Source organism: Polyodon spathula, unplaced genomic scaffold (assembly GCF_017654505.1).
Source record: "Polyodon spathula isolate WHYD16114869_AA unplaced genomic scaffold, ASM1765450v1 scaffolds_2835, whole genome shotgun sequence".
Lineage (NCBI taxonomy): Eukaryota > Metazoa > Chordata > Actinopteri > Acipenseriformes > Polyodontidae > Polyodon > Polyodon spathula.
In genome coordinates this window covers 5116-13236 of record NW_024474300.1, presented here as the reverse complement: position 1 = coordinate 13236, position 8121 = coordinate 5116, and the positions used below count along the sequence as shown (strand labels likewise).

The window sequence follows — 8121 nt, the reverse complement described above, 5'->3', positions numbered from 1 at the left end:
TTTTTGAAGTTTAGTTTCTTCTGCAGCCGTCAACCTGCTTTCCAACTGCTTCGAAACTGCTCTGTACTTTTCCACGCTGTACTTCTCCCACTCGCTGTCGCTTCCACTCGCTGTCGCTGGGAAGACTGCCTCGTTTAACTGCGTTGTTCTGCTGTGCTGTCGGCTCCTCCCCTCGCCCGTGTCTCAAAACGGCGCTGAATTTGAATCAGCTGCTCCGAGTTTCAGCTTGTTTGTTATCAGAAAAACACACGCGGCTGTGTTTCCCCAATGTCCTCTGTTTTCTGATTAAAGCAATTCAAGATGCAATTTCTCCTTTCTGCTTCGAAACTGCTCTGTACTTTTCCACGCCTGTACTTCTCCCACTCACTTCTCGCATGCTAAGCGAACCCTCTACCATTTGAGCTAATTCCCCACACTTGGCCAGTTATGATACATAGCTGCCCGGAGCCAGATGAAAAATATTTTCTTATTGCTGAAGAGAAGAAGAAGATAATTTTGATATTGTTTCAGACAGTTGTTGCCTTTGGTTTCATTCCTCCTTTTTGTCCCTCATTACCAGTAAAAGCAGGTGAAAAAAAAAAGTATTGTCCTTCGAGCCAGAATTGAACCAGCAACCTAAGGATGCCCATGTGTTTCACTACAGTCCTCCGCTCTACCAGCTGAGCTATCGAAGGAAGGCTGAAAAATGTCCTCCTTGAGGACAATAGACAGTCAAGAAAAAGGCAGGAAAGCAACAAGAAACGCTAAATGAAAAGATCTCTGCTACACCTCGACATCTCTCTCCAAGATATTTAACAAGTTCAAGGAATGTTACTGGCAAGAGTCTAATGTTTAAAAGAGACTGTATATATTTGAAGAATGTGTTAGAGATCGTGTGTGTATGTCTGTATGATGAATAGTATATATTGTATAGTATAGTATATAGTATCGTAGTATATTATAGGTACTGTAGTATATTAAAGAATATTTACAGTAAAGTATATCAGATTAATGACTGTGCATATTTACTAGGTTATTATATCTTTTTCCTCTTGTTTCTGTAATATACTCTGGATTTTTTGAAGCTCTTAGTCCTCTCTATTGCAATGGCATTGTGAGCTTCAACACTATTTCCCATGAGCGTGCCTCAAGCCTGCCCTGCACTGGATTGACCACCATGTTGTGGGACGGTGACTGAACAAGTCTGTCTGCATGCAGTGCACCTGCAGGTTGCTTTAAGGATGGTGCTCTGTGTGTGTTTGTGTTCAGAAGAAGCTCTGGTCACCATGGCAAAGCGTGGAGCTGTGATCCTGTCTGGCTGTGGGGTGTACAATGGGAGTGAGATACTCACACTACTGACACTTTTAACATCGTAAAATGTGCGTTTTGTAAAATGATCATCCATATAAAATATGACAACACTGTTTTAAAACAATGTAGTTACCTACAGTATTTACTCTAGTATTGTATAGGATACTATAAGTGGCTTTAGATGGTACTACAGTATTTGCATGTCTTGCTGAAAAGGGCAGGCCAATACATATAATTTCCTAAGGATACTAGCATAACTGATGTTGGCTGAGGCTTTTCCAAACAACTCAGTTTCATGCTGAGTGACCTCAGCCAGTAAGGACTCTCAGCTCCTTCTCAGAAAACTTTTCTTTTCCGTGCGCAAAGAGGACTTTGCTGTCTTGCTTTGACATATTTTTTTTTTGTTTGTATTTTCGTGCTCCACAAATGTCATCCAGCACCTACTGCTTTCTGCATTCCTAACTCCGTCACTTCTGGGCTGCACGTGCGGTGCTAAGTAGGCTGACGGGCTCGTTGAGTCCCTCATTATCAGAATTATTTGTGCGTGTTGAGTAATTTCCATTGCTCTTAAGCTTATATAGGGCGCAGTGCAAAATAATTGCCTGTCCGCAATGCAATTTGAATTTTGCATCCACACTTATTTACACTGCACTATACTAACATCTACCCTATCTAGTGTTTTCAGGGCTGCAGCATGTAAAACAAAATACATATTCAAGACAATAAGAAGGTGAGCAGAGATAATGCTGCTAGCATTAATAAGAGTTCATTGTTTATTTTAAAGCCTTAGTAGGAAGTTTTTGGCTTTTAGTGTCACAAATGATGCCATTTTGAATGGGTTTTTGTGCATTGAGGTTTTTTTTATTTTTTATTGGAATCTGCTTATCTCAACCCCCAGTTGGTTTTATGTGTGTTGTGGCTGCCTGTTGGGTAGAGCACTTTCATCCCAGCAACAGGAAGTCCCGCCACAGATAATGGCGGTCCAGTTTCAGGATTATATAAAGGTTTTGATTTGTAAGCTGAGACAGGAACACGAAAGACAGGAAGAACCAGGAGGAGCAAAACCCCCATAATGCAGGCAGAGCGCGCAGGGGGAGGGAGAATACGAACATTGGCAACAAGAACTTTGATCTGGGGACAGACCAGCACTGGGACAATATTCAGGGATGGGTTTGGAGTTATTTTCTTATTTTTGTTTGTCGTGTTGGGACAATATAGGATGGTTATTTTCTTTTTGATTTGTATTTGGTGTGGCTATTGTACACACCACTGGTGCCTAGTGTGCGGTGTTCTTTTATTCTTCTTTTTTTGGCACTCCCTTTTTGAAACCTTAACTTGATTATTATTTTTTTTATTGCCGTGTGGTTTGGTTTTAACGATTTTTTACCCTCTTGAGAACAAATAAACTTTTGTTTTACCAGACGCTGCCCCATTGTGTGGGAAACCCGGGGAACAAACAACCTATATGGGAGAAAGAAATAACTATATGGTTACGAAGGTCCAAAAATGACGTAGTCGTCCACTACATAGGTACACTAGCTAGGTTATCTCAGGGCACCCACACGTGACATTTGTAACCTGGCAGGTGTTTTTCTCATTTTGTTAACTGTGCACAGGGGAAGGGTATTGACGGAAGGGCTAACACTTCCTAGGTAGCACATTAAACACTGTCGTTAATTACTACTTAACTCATGTATCACAAAAAGGTAGAGCGCTCATCAACAATTGGTGAGGTGCGTAGTAAAAAAAAAACTAATACATTCATAAAATAAAAGTTGGCAAACTCTCTCAGACAAGGTCCACAATTGTATTTAATCAATTCACTTGAGAAAACAGACGTTTTAATTCACATCACATAACTAGAACATAATACCATTACTGATTGTACATTTCACAATTATTAATCAAATTAAAACTTTCTATTAGTCAATTCATATCACAATTAGAACAAGGTACTGTTTTGAGTTACACTGTTTTGAATTAATTATTAAAGTCGAAACATCTTTGTAATGATTAAAAGCTGGTAGAAAATGAAAGTACTGTGTTATACCTTGTAACTAAGAATGTTTTTCAATTAAATAAAATAAACACCAAAGCAATCACAATTGTTTCATTTGTATTATATTTGCATACTAGGGGCATCACATTGGTTTCACATTTTGCATCTTGTATGCACATTGTCATCCTGTAGGTGATGATTTAATTGATAGAATTGACAGATGATATCTTCCAAACCAGTGACCTGCTACACAAATCAACAGTATGCAATTCCAATACAAAACTGTGAAATTACACACAATACAATTTTGTAAAAGATTAAATAAAATAACAATAATTCAATAAATAGAGCATTAGTGAGATTCACAGTGCTATCAGAAATGAGAGTATATACATTGTATAATCTATGTAAACTGTGTGGTTTAAAGGTGACTGTCCCTATCTGTCATATAATGACACCACTGCTTTACTTACAATTGAGGTAAATACTCACTAAAATTATGCATTATATAATAACAACAACAACAATAATAATACAGTAAAACAAAACACAAATGGCATAAAGATCTTTTCCCAAGTGCCTTCAAATTGTTTTCTTCTAGTGTACGTCATCAAAGGATGTCATGAAGCCCTTGACTCCAGGTGCATGGTGAGGTGGGAGCAGTCCTGCATGTCTTCTATGTTCTCCACGCATCAATGATGGCCTCCACCCTCTCTCCTGGCAGGACTGCCCCAGCATTTGCCCGGAACTTTTTCAGCAGACTGTCACGACTCAGTGGCTTCCTCCAGTGTCCATAAAAGGTGTCGCAACGACCCTTCAAGACATTGCCTGTTGTGAGGGTCAGCAGCACCTCTGCGTACATCTTATTGAAATTGGCAGGGTTGTCCTGGGGGTGCTCGACCCGTACTCTGCTCAGGAGGCTGAGCAGCTCGGGGCGGTCCAGGAACGCTGGGCTGAACGACTGGACACTGACCTCGCCGTCCAGCAGAGCAGTGCAGGCGTTGAACTGGAAGGAGTGTCTGGCCTGGTGCTCGGATTCAGGGAAGGGACGGTTGATATATTTGGAGAGGGGGATTCTCAGTAGGATGCTCTGGATCATAGAGGGGTGGAACCCCCCTACGGTGTTGACCAAAAGCTCCCGCGCTGAGCATGCTGCGTCTGCCAACCAGTGCATGCCCAGGTGTGCAGGGAAGCGCTTGAAGGCTATGTCCTGGTCCTCCAGCAGGAAGCGGGTATCCTGTTCCTCTGGGGAGGGCAGTGCCTGTGGCAGGTAGTCGTTGTAGAAGGCACTAAAGCCAGCGCAGCCTGGGGTCGAGTCCAGGATCAGCGTGCTGGCCTCCAGGCCCCGGGAAGCCAGCAGTGCCGCCTCCATGCCGAGTCGGGCTGCGTTCCCGATATGAAGAGGTTTGGATTGAGTGGCAGCGTTGGCCATGGGAGCCCCTGCTAGGGAGGCAGCAATCGCCAGGGCGTTTGAGCACTGCGAGCGATCCAGGGAGAGCAGACGGGAGCAGGCAGCAGCACTACCCAGAGGGCCCACCACAGTCGGGGGATGGAACCTGAAGGGAGAAACACTGGCATGACCACCCTAGTAACTGAGAGAGTATTTTACATTATATATGTTTTTTAATGGTTTTAAAATTCTGATTTAAAAACAAACTCAGATAGACAAACATTTATTATCATGCCTTCTAAAAGAAAAGGAAAGTGTAATAATAATTTCCAATAAAAACAACATAATCAATGTGAGGCTAAAAAAACACTGAAAAACAGATTAAGATTTGCTTTCAAATTTAAACACGGTCTCGTTCATGCTGGAAGAATCCTGGCACACTTCCTTCTTGGCAGCACTACAGTATTGTGCCAAGTTTGTTTGGCAGCAGTCTCCTCACCTGTTGGGGATGTTTTGGGCTTCGTTGGAGAACCTCATGAGCCGGCCCTGAATCTCAATGCCCACGTTGAAGGCTAACAGGAGGTCCATCCCACTGGGCTTGGCGTTGCCAGGCAACATCTGAGCAATAGCGAGCAGGGCAGGAAGGACCGCCCCTGAGGGGTGAGTGGCTGGGTGCCAGGTATCATCGAAGTCCATTGAATGGACCTGCAAAGAAGAAAGTGAGGGCACAGTAAGTGTCTGGCACAGTGTGACATCTCCAGTGACATTCCTGACTGCGAGGAAGCCTGGCCGTGCCCCATCTTCCTACAAAAGAAACCTCAAGGACATGAATACAAACTTGAACTTTCATACACAACGGGATAATGGGAATGTGTCCTTAATACAGTCACTGCCCGATGGGCACATGTCCATTATAATGAGCACATCACTATTGTTTAATTTATATTATATTTGCACAATTGAGGCATTACTTTGGTTTTGAATTTTCTGCATTATGAAAAAGTTTTTCTCCTTTGACTTTTCATAGAACTACTCCTTAATCATCTGCTAAGTAACCTGTAAAGTACACTTGTTGGCTTTTCTCAAACAATTGCTTAAGAGATAAAATGAACATTTAAACTATTTTATGTTGAAATAATAACACATCTCTTCCAAGAGCTATTGATTTGTGTATGTATATACTGATAGTAAATATTGGCAACCCAGCCTCACGATGATTTATGTTTTGGAATGCAGTATTTCAAGGGGTGTTTTCATGGAAATTAGTTGCAGACAGTGTAATGAAAAATGACACACGCTGCACAACTTGTCAGCTGCTACAATGTGCTCATTTCATGGACTACAGCTTTACAATTTGAAAGGGCTGAGCATTATGTAAACAAATTCAGAGACTTACCGCTACTCCACTGACAAAGGCTGCCAGACTCGGAGAGAGTCTTGTGTGCCATCGACCAAAGACTGAACTGATGTAATCTGGAGCATACATTTGCTGCAAAGAGAGTTAATCACAGATCATTATAGGATCTGAACGTTCTTTAAGATGGAAACAAGCAAGTTAAATTCTTGATTATCATCACCCTGGTTTGACAATGCAAATTTCAACTGGAATGGTGACTGTTCAGTGAAATGGGGTAAGTACTGAAGGAATGGTTTATATTAAAATTGTACTGCCAGGGCTCATTTCTTTGGCCTGTGTGCCCTCTGTACCATAGCCCAGTGCAAGCCTCAGCTGAAGGATTACCTGGCAGTGCTGCAGAGCCAGCTGGAAGACGTGGGAGGTGCTTCCCAGCAGCCCCACCCCGATGCTGTCCAGGATCATCCTCTTACTGCGGTGCAGCACAGTGTCTGACAGCTGGCCCGGGTGCACAGAGTGGATGAACCCTCCAAAACTGCTGGTGACTGTCTCCTCTGGGGCAGGCCTTTCCTGCACTGCAGGGCAACAAACAGCAGGTCAGTCTCTGCCTGTGCCTCACTTTAGTATTCAGAGCATGAACTCTACAATAATGGACTAAAATAACAACATCTAAACATAATCGGGTCCATTCAATTAGCGTTAGTATGAAATCCTTAAATCGACATTATTTACACAGTTTTTTTTTTTAATCAAGTAGCTTTTTAAAACGTTTACCTTCAACTGCAGATTTATGTAGAAGTCGCAGGCAGGAAAAGTGCCTTGGAGTTCTCTGAAACTAATTTAAAAAGGAATCAGATAAAATTAATATGCTATATGACAGAAAATAATAATAATAATAATAATAATAATAATATAATAATAATAATAATAATAATAATAATATAATGCACACATTTCTGAGAGTTTGAATGCAGTGATTACCTTGAGTGCTGAGAGCATGGTGTTGTTCAGTAGGTTGCTGTGTATCACAGTGTTCTGTCACTGAGCTGTGTATCTGCCGTGGTTTCATCCTCTTTATATATTTTTCATACCGGGATACCCATTGCCCAACAGGTTCCAAACCCTCCTTCTTTTAGTGAAACTATTCAACTAATTGGGGGGATTTTTCAAATCTGATCTGGAAATGGGTTCTGTAATAAGCAGGAAGGGGTCTGGACTCTTGGGGAATCCCCCTCTTTCTCTGTTCTGGGAGGACACTTACTGAGAACTTGGGTCGATCACACTGACACGCAGCTGGCAGTTTTTTATTGTATGCTTTTATATTGAGAACTTAGCACTGGGAGACCCCCTGCCTGAATGGTCCTTCAAGATGGGCCTGATCGACAAGTTAAAAATCTATTTTAATATGTCCAGCTGGCAGCACAGTGTCTTAAAGCGAGGCATGCTGCCCTCTAAATAATTAGGTAGGAACGTATAACAATAATGTTAAACATAAAAAAAGACATGATATTTATATTATCATGCAATGCTGGCTCTGAGGATCAGCCTTGATTTGGACTCCCCAGCGCATCAGCATGCACAACTTTTGAATTAATTTTGTTTATTTAATTATTTTTAACTTTTATTATTTATATTTATTGGAATTAATTAGTTCATTCTTTTCTGTTGAGTCCTGCTGGCATAATCGTGTTCAGTCTATTTATCCATTTACTTTCTTTTATTCTTCTATATGTCGCATTGTCTAATTTTAGCTGTTCTAATACTACAAACTTTACATCATTTATGTCATGTCCTTGACTGGTGAAGTGCTGTACTATTGGTTCATTCATTTTTTTTATTTCTAATTAATGAAAGGTGGTTCTGAATTATTTTATATAAAGTTGTTCCAGTCTCTCCAACATATTTTATTTCATCACATTTTTCACAGGCTATTCCATAAACAGCATTGCTATTTTTACAGTAGATATTAGTATTTAGTGGATATGTGTTGTTCTTGTGTTTAATTATATTTTTTCTTTTGTCCATGTATTTACACACTTTACATGTACTAGTGCAAGTATCTGTAGAACCTATTGTGACTTTTATGTT

The 8121-nt window shown here is 41.0% G+C and overlaps 1 non-coding gene and 1 pseudogene across 1 annotated transcript; both read right to left on the bottom strand.

Moving 5' to 3' along the window:
* Positions 1-587: 587 nt before the first annotated feature.
* On the bottom strand, positions 588-674 carry trnay-gua. Its single transcript is given in 2 exon segments — positions 588-623; positions 638-674. It is a non-coding gene; the product is annotated as a tRNA-Tyr (tRNA).
* Positions 675-3836: 3162 nt separating this feature from the next.
* On the bottom strand, positions 3837-7537 carry LOC121310924 (annotated as a pseudogene).
* Positions 7538-8121: the final 584 nt, after the last annotated feature.